Below are 8,958 nucleotides of genomic sequence, written 5' to 3' on the forward strand. Positions count from 1 at the left end.
TACAGCAGAGTAGGCAGTTGTCCCAGGGCAGCAGGCTAATGGCAGCAGCAAAAGAGCCATCCTGCCCATGGGGGACGAGACAGGAGACATACCTATTCAAGCAGCAACTATTTCCTAAGCAGCCAGACTGCTTTCTTCTGCACAGTTAGACATCACCATCCTGCTTTCTTCAGCAGTTTCTCTCTCCACTGATCGCAGCCACAAACAAAGCAATACAGAGGCAAGAATACAGCTGTTGCTGGGAGGACAGGATGGGGCAGGGAGGCTCTATTACAGGTTGCTGTATGAAGGGAGAAATGGGAATGAGGAGAGGATCCCAGGAATAGAGACGTTTCAATGTTTGACTGCTTTAGTGAGGAAGGAGAGAGATATTGAGATCCCCTCTGTATTCATAAATTCTCTCCAGCTTCTTGTTGCTCTTCAAAACCCCACTGATCTTCACCTTAGCTTCCGTAACCCAGAGTCCTCCGACTTTTGTGATCCTCCTACTTCATCCCCTTCAGTTATTTTGTCCTTAATTTTTCCTGCACTGCTTGGAAGCATTAAAATCACTTCAGAGAGGTTTCTTTGTCTTGGTGTCCTTGGTGTGTCGTATCCATCTCTTTCCTGATGTTTGCATTCTTCAGTAGACACAGTCAGTTTTCTTCTGTGTTTGTCCAGCAGTTAACAAAATGAAGGAGTTCAATGTCAAGGGCTTACAGGAAATAATTTTGGCAATAAATATTAGGATAAAGTGTTCAAATATTTCTACACCAAGATTTTTTGTTAACTCTAACCTTGTTATGAGTTTAAACACAAGCATTTAATCAACTTGTTACTTAGAGAAGGTTTTTTGTCACAGTCATGTTCAACCGGGGTAAGGCAAAACGATTAAGGTGTCCATAAACATCTTCATTTGAATGGCCACATGTTCTGTTCTTCTGGTTTTCTGCAAAGTCCTCAGTCTGTGCATTGTTCTTTCAGTCTGTAGAAGGAACTTCCTAGCTTTGAGTAAAAAAAATACAACCATTTGCATAAATCCCCAACCTTTCACATTTATCATTGTAATGAAGTTTGCAGATTTTATTCCTCTCTCTTCTTCCCTCTTTACACGTTCAGAGTAATTTAGAGACACCATCTCCAGTCACTCTTAGAAGGAACCCATCCCAACATGCTAACAAGTTGGAAAGGTAGAATTTAATACTCTGCAATAAAGGAAGTATCACCATGGATGTACTTATCACATGAATATAAGAACTGATTTAAATTCTGTCCGTGACATGAAAGTACACAGATATTGAACAAAAGTAAAGTTGGTATTTCCTAAAGCCTTCTATATTGACCTTAACTCTGAATTTTATATCTAAGAATCAAAGTAATACCTGTCATCTGGTTCATATCTTAAGTAGAGTGAACATCCCTGTGTCTATATTAAAAATAAAAATAAGGCAAATAGCTTTTTGACCTTCAGTTAATTATCTTAAACTGGCTTATAGAAAGCAGGAGTTATTTCACAGTAGCATTCCTACGTATACTATTTCCACAGATTTTCCTAAAAAAGAATGACATAAAATAAATTGTTTTAAAGGAGATATATAGCTCCATAAATAAGAACAAAGACTCTGTTAAGTATTCATCATAATAAGACCATGGAACTTTGTAGTAATTTCATTTCATTTTTTGAAGTGGACTGTTCTTCAGGCTGCTCTTCTTGAGTATAGGTCAAGTATCAACCAGAAGAAAAAAGTGATCAACTTCAAGTTATGTAAATAACAGAGGTCAAGAGAAGAAGAATAAATCTCTTAATTTTTTTCAGAAAATTGAAATTAAAATAATCGAGACGAACAAAACAAATTAGATTCACCAAATTCTTCCGTTAAATTCTTGACAGGCACAAGCAAATAGGATTTGGAGTTGGTTTTGGGTTTTGGATTTTTGTTGGGGTTTTTTTCTGAATGTAATTCAGTCTGATTGCTTCCGTGTACCAGTGAATTGAAACTAAGGGAAAGCTTCATTAACATCACAACATATACTTGTGCTGAAGTTCCATAATTCTTTCAGGTTTGACAAAAGAAAAAGACATGCTTTTTGGTCACAAGGATAGAAAAGTAATTAAGTTTTCTTTGAAAATGACTGCAAGCTTCTCTGAGATGAGATTTTTTTTTTTCCAGCTTTTGAATTATATCAAGTTCCAGCATAGTCTAAAAGTTACAGACCAAGAAGACTGAATCAAGCAGAGCAGAACATTCTTGTAAGAATATCTACTGTGCTTCAGAGAATTTGTTTGTATATCTGATGGTAACATATTTTGTAATTATTCAGTCCTCAGCATCATAGACTGCTTTTAAAGCAAAGCAACTCGTAAAACTCAGAAGCTGCCAAGGTTGGCTAGGGCTGTCAAGTTGGCACAACATAAGCCCATCCAGTCATACCTGAGAGCAGACAGACTGTATGGATGCTTGCATAGCACCAGTCTAAATTCAAGTATGAGTTAGAAACACTAAGTTTTGGGTTTTAATCATATCAGCTATCAGCAGGGCTTTGCAGCAAAAGACTTGTAAGTTGTATTCATGCACTCTCAAGCATAAATAAACTGCAGGAAGCACCATAGGTAATTTGCCTCTAAAAACAGTTAGAAAAAAGAAAAGTTTGATGATTTTCTAGGGCTCAACCCTGCAGTAATTATTACAGCAATATTGTCATTAAAATCAGTGAAGGTTTTGCCTCGTTAAATAAGGTCTACAGGAGCAAGAAAATAATATAAGAAAAGGTAAAGAATATATGAAAAGAACTAATTTTTTCTCAAGGAAGTCAAGCAAGTCAAACAGTTATCTCACCAGTGACTTTTGAGAATCTACAAAAATTGAGTTTAAGACATTTGTGATAGAATGCCCTCACAGCAGCAGCAAGTGTAGAGTAAAATCCTTTGGTTTCACAGAATGGCTGAGGTTGGAAATCACCTCTGGAGCTCATCTTGTCCAACCCTTCTGCTCAAGAAGGGCTACACACAGCAGGCTGCCCAGGACCATGTCCAGATGGCTTTTGAACATCTCTGAGGATGGAGGCTCCGCAACTTCTCTGGGCAACATCTGCCAGTGCTTGGTAAACCTCACAGTAAAAAGGTGTTTCCTGATGTTGAGAGGGAACTTCCTGTGTTTCAGTTTGTGCCCATTGTCTCTGGTCCTGGCACTGGGCACACAGAAAAGAACCTGGTTCTGTTTTCTTTGCACCCTCCCTGCAGGTATTTGTACACCTGCAGAGTACAACTGGAGCAATCCTTCCTGAGCCTTCCCTTCTCCAGGCTGAACTGTCCCAGTTCTCTCAGCCTTTCCTCATAGGAGAGATGCTCCACATGCTCCAGAGAGATGCTGTGGTTTTCTTTGGGCATTCTCGTTTTGCTTTTTTTATTGCTTTTATACAAAGTCTGATTTGGCCTATCAGTAGGGAGTGGTGCAGAGGTGCAATATCTGCTAGGTCTGCCTGCTTTCTACCCATCTGGTAGAGGTAATGACTTAAATGCAAGGATATGCATGTTAGATCCTTTACTGTTCTTCTAAATTCCCTTAGACTCTATTCATATACAGGTATGTTTCAAAGAACTGGAAGAAAAGGTTAAGTTACCTTATCAGTGGACCAAATCATAGAAACATAGAGTCCTAGAATGGTTTGGGTTGGAAGGGACCTTAAAGATCATCTAGTTCCAACCGCCACTGCCATAAGCAAGGACACCTTCCACTAGACCAGGTTGCTCAAAGCCCCGTCCAACCTGGCCTGGAACACTTCCAGGGAGGGGGCAGCCACAGCTTCTCTGGGAAACCTGTGCCAGTGTCTCACCACCATCACAGTAAAGAATTTCTTCCTTGTATCTAATCTTAGTCTACCCTCTTTCAGTTTAAAACTGTTACCCCTCATCCTATCCCTATACTCACTGATAAAAAGTCCCTCCCCATCTTTCCTGTAGGCCCCCTCTAAGTACTGGCAGGCCGCTATAAGGTCTCCCTGGAGCCTTCTCTTCTCCAGGCTGAACAACCCCAACTCTCTCAGCCTGCCCTCATGAGGGAGGTGCTCCAGCCCCCTGATCATCTTTGTGACCTCCTCTGGACCCACTCGAGCAGGTCCAAGTCCTTCTCCTGTTGGGGGCCCCAGACCTGGACACAGGACTGCAGGTGGGGTCTCACAAGGGCTGAGAAGAAGGGGAACTGCTGGCTACACTTCTCTTGATGCAGCCCAGGATATGGTTGGCTTTCTGGGCTGCAAGCGCACATTGCTGGCTCATAGGCAGTCTTCCATCCACTAATACCCCAAGTCCTTCTCTGCAGGGCTGCTCTCAATGCACTCATGGCCCAGCCTGTATTTGTGTTTGGGATTCCCCCCAAACCATGTGCAGGACCTTGCACTTGGCCTTGTTGAACTTCATGAGGTTTGTACAGGCCCACCTCTCAAGCCTGTCAAGACTATCAAATGTGATAGACTAAAAGAGAACTGTAGCAACATTCCCATCCAGAGCATTTTTCTTCTTCAAATTCTCAAGGATCATTATGGATTCCCCCACTTTAAGATTACTCACTTAAATCCCTTCACCCAGCCTATCCCAGTAGTACAGTCCAGTTTCACCGAACAGATCCGGTATCACTGTATCCCTGCTATTCTGAACCTTGCTTACTCTTGTCACTTTATGACCCTCTACATCTGTGTCAAGCTTCATATTTTTGAGTCTTATTTCCTTAATTTAAAGGAGGAATAGAAAATGTAGTAATGTATCCAGCTACTTGGAAATCTCACAAAAGAAAACAACTTTTTCTCATAGAGGTAAATGAAATTCAGCAGCAACATGGACGTAGGCTCTGTTCATTCTCAAAAAAAAAAATCATCCTGGATTTTTTCTGCTAGAGGAGATATTAAAAATGAGCCTTTAAGACTGAACTTCAGTCTCATGGAAAGGTTTCATTATGCAGGAATATTTGGATAAGGCTTAGTAGATACTTTTTGGTCACTTGAAACACCAGCTAGTCTTTTATTGTGCCCTATATTGTACAAAAGATAAAGAAGAATGAGAGAAGTTCTGGGAATTTGGTGCAGGGGGATTTCACTTTTCATCTGGAAGCAGTGGGTAACAGCAAAGTGAAAACTTTGTGAAAAAGATGATGCTGGTATACATCATGTTTTTATTAGCTTTCATTAAGCAAGGTGCTAGTAACTATTATGAATGTTGAAGTGCATATTATGAAGCACCAGAAGGAGCATTTTTTGAACAAAGACACATTCTACCAGTAACGCTGCTGTCTTTCAATAGTATCAAAGAAAAGGTCATGTGTTTTTTGATGAAAAAAGTGTGAAGTCCTTCATCTCATTCATGGGAGGCTAATTGATGGGTCATGGAGTGGAAATAGTTGAGGAAGAATTTGAGAATATTTTCAGGAAACAGGACTGGTCTCCCAGGACAGAAAAGTCCATCTACTTCACAGTCAAGATCCTTAGGGCATTCATCTTGGCCCGATAGCCCAAAGAGTGGCTGGGTAGATTGATTTCACTGGGAGTCACAGACCAAATAGAGAATATTATGTGTTGCCTGTTCTAGAGGAAGAATGAGACAGTTTCAAAACAATTCATGTGGCAAAACAAAATGTTTGCAGTATAGGGAGAGTAATATTTGGGGAGTTGGCCAATGCCAAGCAGGTTTTCATGCCAGTTATTTCAGAAAGGTTCTGCCAGGTGTCTTTAGAAAACCATCGCAGTGTTCTTGCCCAAACAGAACACTGAAGCTTTCTCCACAGACTTCCATTTCATTTGTGTCTCATACTTTGGATACTCTGGCTATTTCTCTGGAAAATACAGTGCATTTTTTATGGTAGAGGGTTCTACCATTTGTTAGATTAAATTGTTCTTGAGGAAAAAAAGGTAGGTCAAGGTGACAGGCTTCAGGCAGCTTTGGGATAAAAAAGGCTTTGAGCTAGTCAGTGAGTGAAATAAATTCTGAATAACAGATTACATAACTGAAAGTTAGCAATAAAAGTATGCATGTGGATTACCCTAACGTTGGTTGTATGTGCAATTTGATCTTAGTTCAATGTTAGTTTTCAAGGTTCTTGCCGATAGTTCTGATTTGGAAAGGAAGAAATAGTGTGGGATACTGTGACTTTAAAAACTCGTTGCTGCAAGCACAGAGGCCTTTCTGATTTGTGTCCTTTTTCTTGTACTTCACATTTTCCACCATGTCTACACATATGAGACTGATGCTGTTACACACAGTCAGTTGGAAGAGGACATAGAATAAAGCTGAGTTCTTGCACTAACATTGAGCATTGAATGATTGCTGGACACCCACTGGAGAGCTCACACGAAGTTTCAGTAAACCCAGTACTCCAGCTGATACTCAGAGCACTTCTCCCTCTTGTACCCAATAAGAGTACAAGTGGCAGTTCAGAAAACTTCTAATTACAAACAGTGGAAGAGGAGAGATCACTTCTGAAATCCTACTGCTTTTGGTCAGCAGTTGAAGAGATGACTGAAACTGAACAGGTGCTATAACTTAAATATCTATTTTGTCCACAACCGTTTGAGCATGAGGTGGCAGGAGGGTTAATGTCTTTTAACTTCTCCCAGTTCTCCTATCAGAATACTGCCTAAGCTATCAATTTAATGCAGAAGCAACTGAGTGTTCAACATGGTGACAATTTCCCAGCTCCTGAGTAATTATTGGATTTTTCCTTCCTTGGTTTCATAAAATAATCTTAAAGACAAATATCTTTGTAACTACCTGATTTCAAAACATAAACCTAATGTACTCTGTTTGTTAATGACTAGGGATATAAAAATATTTCATATTCTATCTACCATACAAAAATTAACACTGCATTATACTAACTCTTGGCTTGATTTAAAAATTTGTATTGCCAGCTGTTATATAAAGTTGGATTTCTATTCTTCTATTCTTTCACCTGGTAGAAGGTGTACTGTAAATGGCACATCTAATTCAGAAAAAAGAAAAACGAAAAGCTTACACAGACAACAGCATGAACAAGCAAATGTTTCAAAATTCAATTAAGGCTGAAAGAAAAAATGTTACACTAGGGAATGCCTGCTGCAAAATAGGGGGACATTTTCTGTGCAGTAGTCATAACTTCTTTGAAGAATACAAGAGTTGTCATCACACTCATTAGATTGTGTTGAGAATGCAACCTCATGATTATATGGAAAAATATCATTCTTTTGATTTAAAGGAGTGGGGAAAAGGATGCGATTCATTATTTTTAAAGCAAAGACCCGTATTGGGTGTCTCAAGGGTGTCATTATGCTCATAGAACTTTTTGCTTCTAGAGCTGATATTTCAAGCTGGCTTATGTCCACACTGGTTGGAAATCACTACCATCTGAGACCTGGTCCTGCATTTCTTGGCACACAAAAAATCCTCTTAAGTCAGTGGTAGCTTTGATGCAGAAGGAATTCATACTAAACCTCTCTTAATTGCTATTCAGTGGCTTTTGTGAAAGTTCAGTTCCCAATGGATGTGTTTGGCAGGGAAAGTAACCAGCACCACCACAGCTAGCAGGGACACAGTGACTGAACAGGTACCTACCCACTCGCTACTAGCTGTGACCCTGAAATCACGGAGTATTGCCTGTTGCAAATGAAGATATATGGGTTTGCCTCTCCATTGTCCCAGCAAGTAAGAAGTGGGAAATAAGATGAACTTTTCTTATCTTTCACAATCATTGTGTAAGTTTTTAAAAAAATAGAAGACTGAGTAAAATAAGAATATAGACTGCAATTAAAAAACTTTGCAAAAACATTTTTCCATTTGGTGTAGAGAAATTCTTCAGTAGCCTCAGCCGATTCATTTCAAAGGTAGCTGTCTACCTTTGTGGTAGTCTCCAAATGCACCGTAAAACACTGGTCAGCACTGGACTGCTTAGCAGTCCAACACTGTCTTTCATAATGATTAATCCTAACACAGTACAATGCTAGGACAGTATCCATATACTTCATCGCTTGGAGTTTTGCTGTGCACAAACAGCTGTTTTTTTAAAGAAACTTTAAAACACCAGGCACCTGCCTTGCCAGACTGCAGTGTATCCTTTTGTTCTTTCCTAATGCTGTTCACAAGTACAGCTTTGTGTCACGCCGTTGATCCACCATCTGTCTGTGGCACTGTTTATATCATGTACAAGGCTGCTGTGGATCTAAGTGGTTTTGACTTTTGGGCGTGACCACGGTAGTTCCTTGCCTTCGATCTGAGTACAATGAGTCACTCCATTTTGGGGAGTGCAATACGTGCAAAAGGCTGCAAGCCTGTATACCTTTCCATAATGCAAGTACTGCTTCTAGCTGTTTCTCCTCTGGCTTTCCAATCTCTTTGCTTTATTCCTGGACCATCACTGAATCTCTCATTTGCTTTTCTCCTCAGTTCCTGACTCTTAAATGTGAGTCTTGTGGGTAGATAGAGAATGCCTGGGTAAGTGTTTCTCATATGGATATGTATATTCAGACAATAATAACAGTAGTATCCTAAATCTCATTAGAAAATATTCATGGAAATTTCAAAACTATTGAAAAGTATTTTAGTATGCCAGTCTGAGAACTAAGAGGTAGGGGACATTCTTCATTATTCTTCATCTGCCAGTTCTAGAAGAAGAGTTCTAGAAATGCTTATGTAAAGACTGATTTATTAAAATCTGTGACACAGCTTGTCTCACATGAATGCTGTCACTATGTTACCTTTGGAAGAAGGAGCTTGAAAATCTGTTTTATTCAGTGTTTACATGGATAGAGAGTAAGATACTGTGGGAGGAGACAAATTAAATTTGAGATCACTTCATATCAAAAGCTGAAGAAAATGAAAGGAGAAGGGGAAAAATTAGCTTGTTAATTTACTGCTTTGTTGGTTTCAGCAATAGCTAATATACCTGTCCGATAAGTACAAACTGTGTTGGGCCTTTTCTGATACCAAGTGAACGCATATCAACAATTCATGCTTTTCAA

Source organism: Strix aluco, chromosome 4 (assembly GCF_031877795.1).
Source record: "Strix aluco isolate bStrAlu1 chromosome 4, bStrAlu1.hap1, whole genome shotgun sequence".
Lineage (NCBI taxonomy): Eukaryota > Metazoa > Chordata > Aves > Strigiformes > Strigidae > Strix > Strix aluco.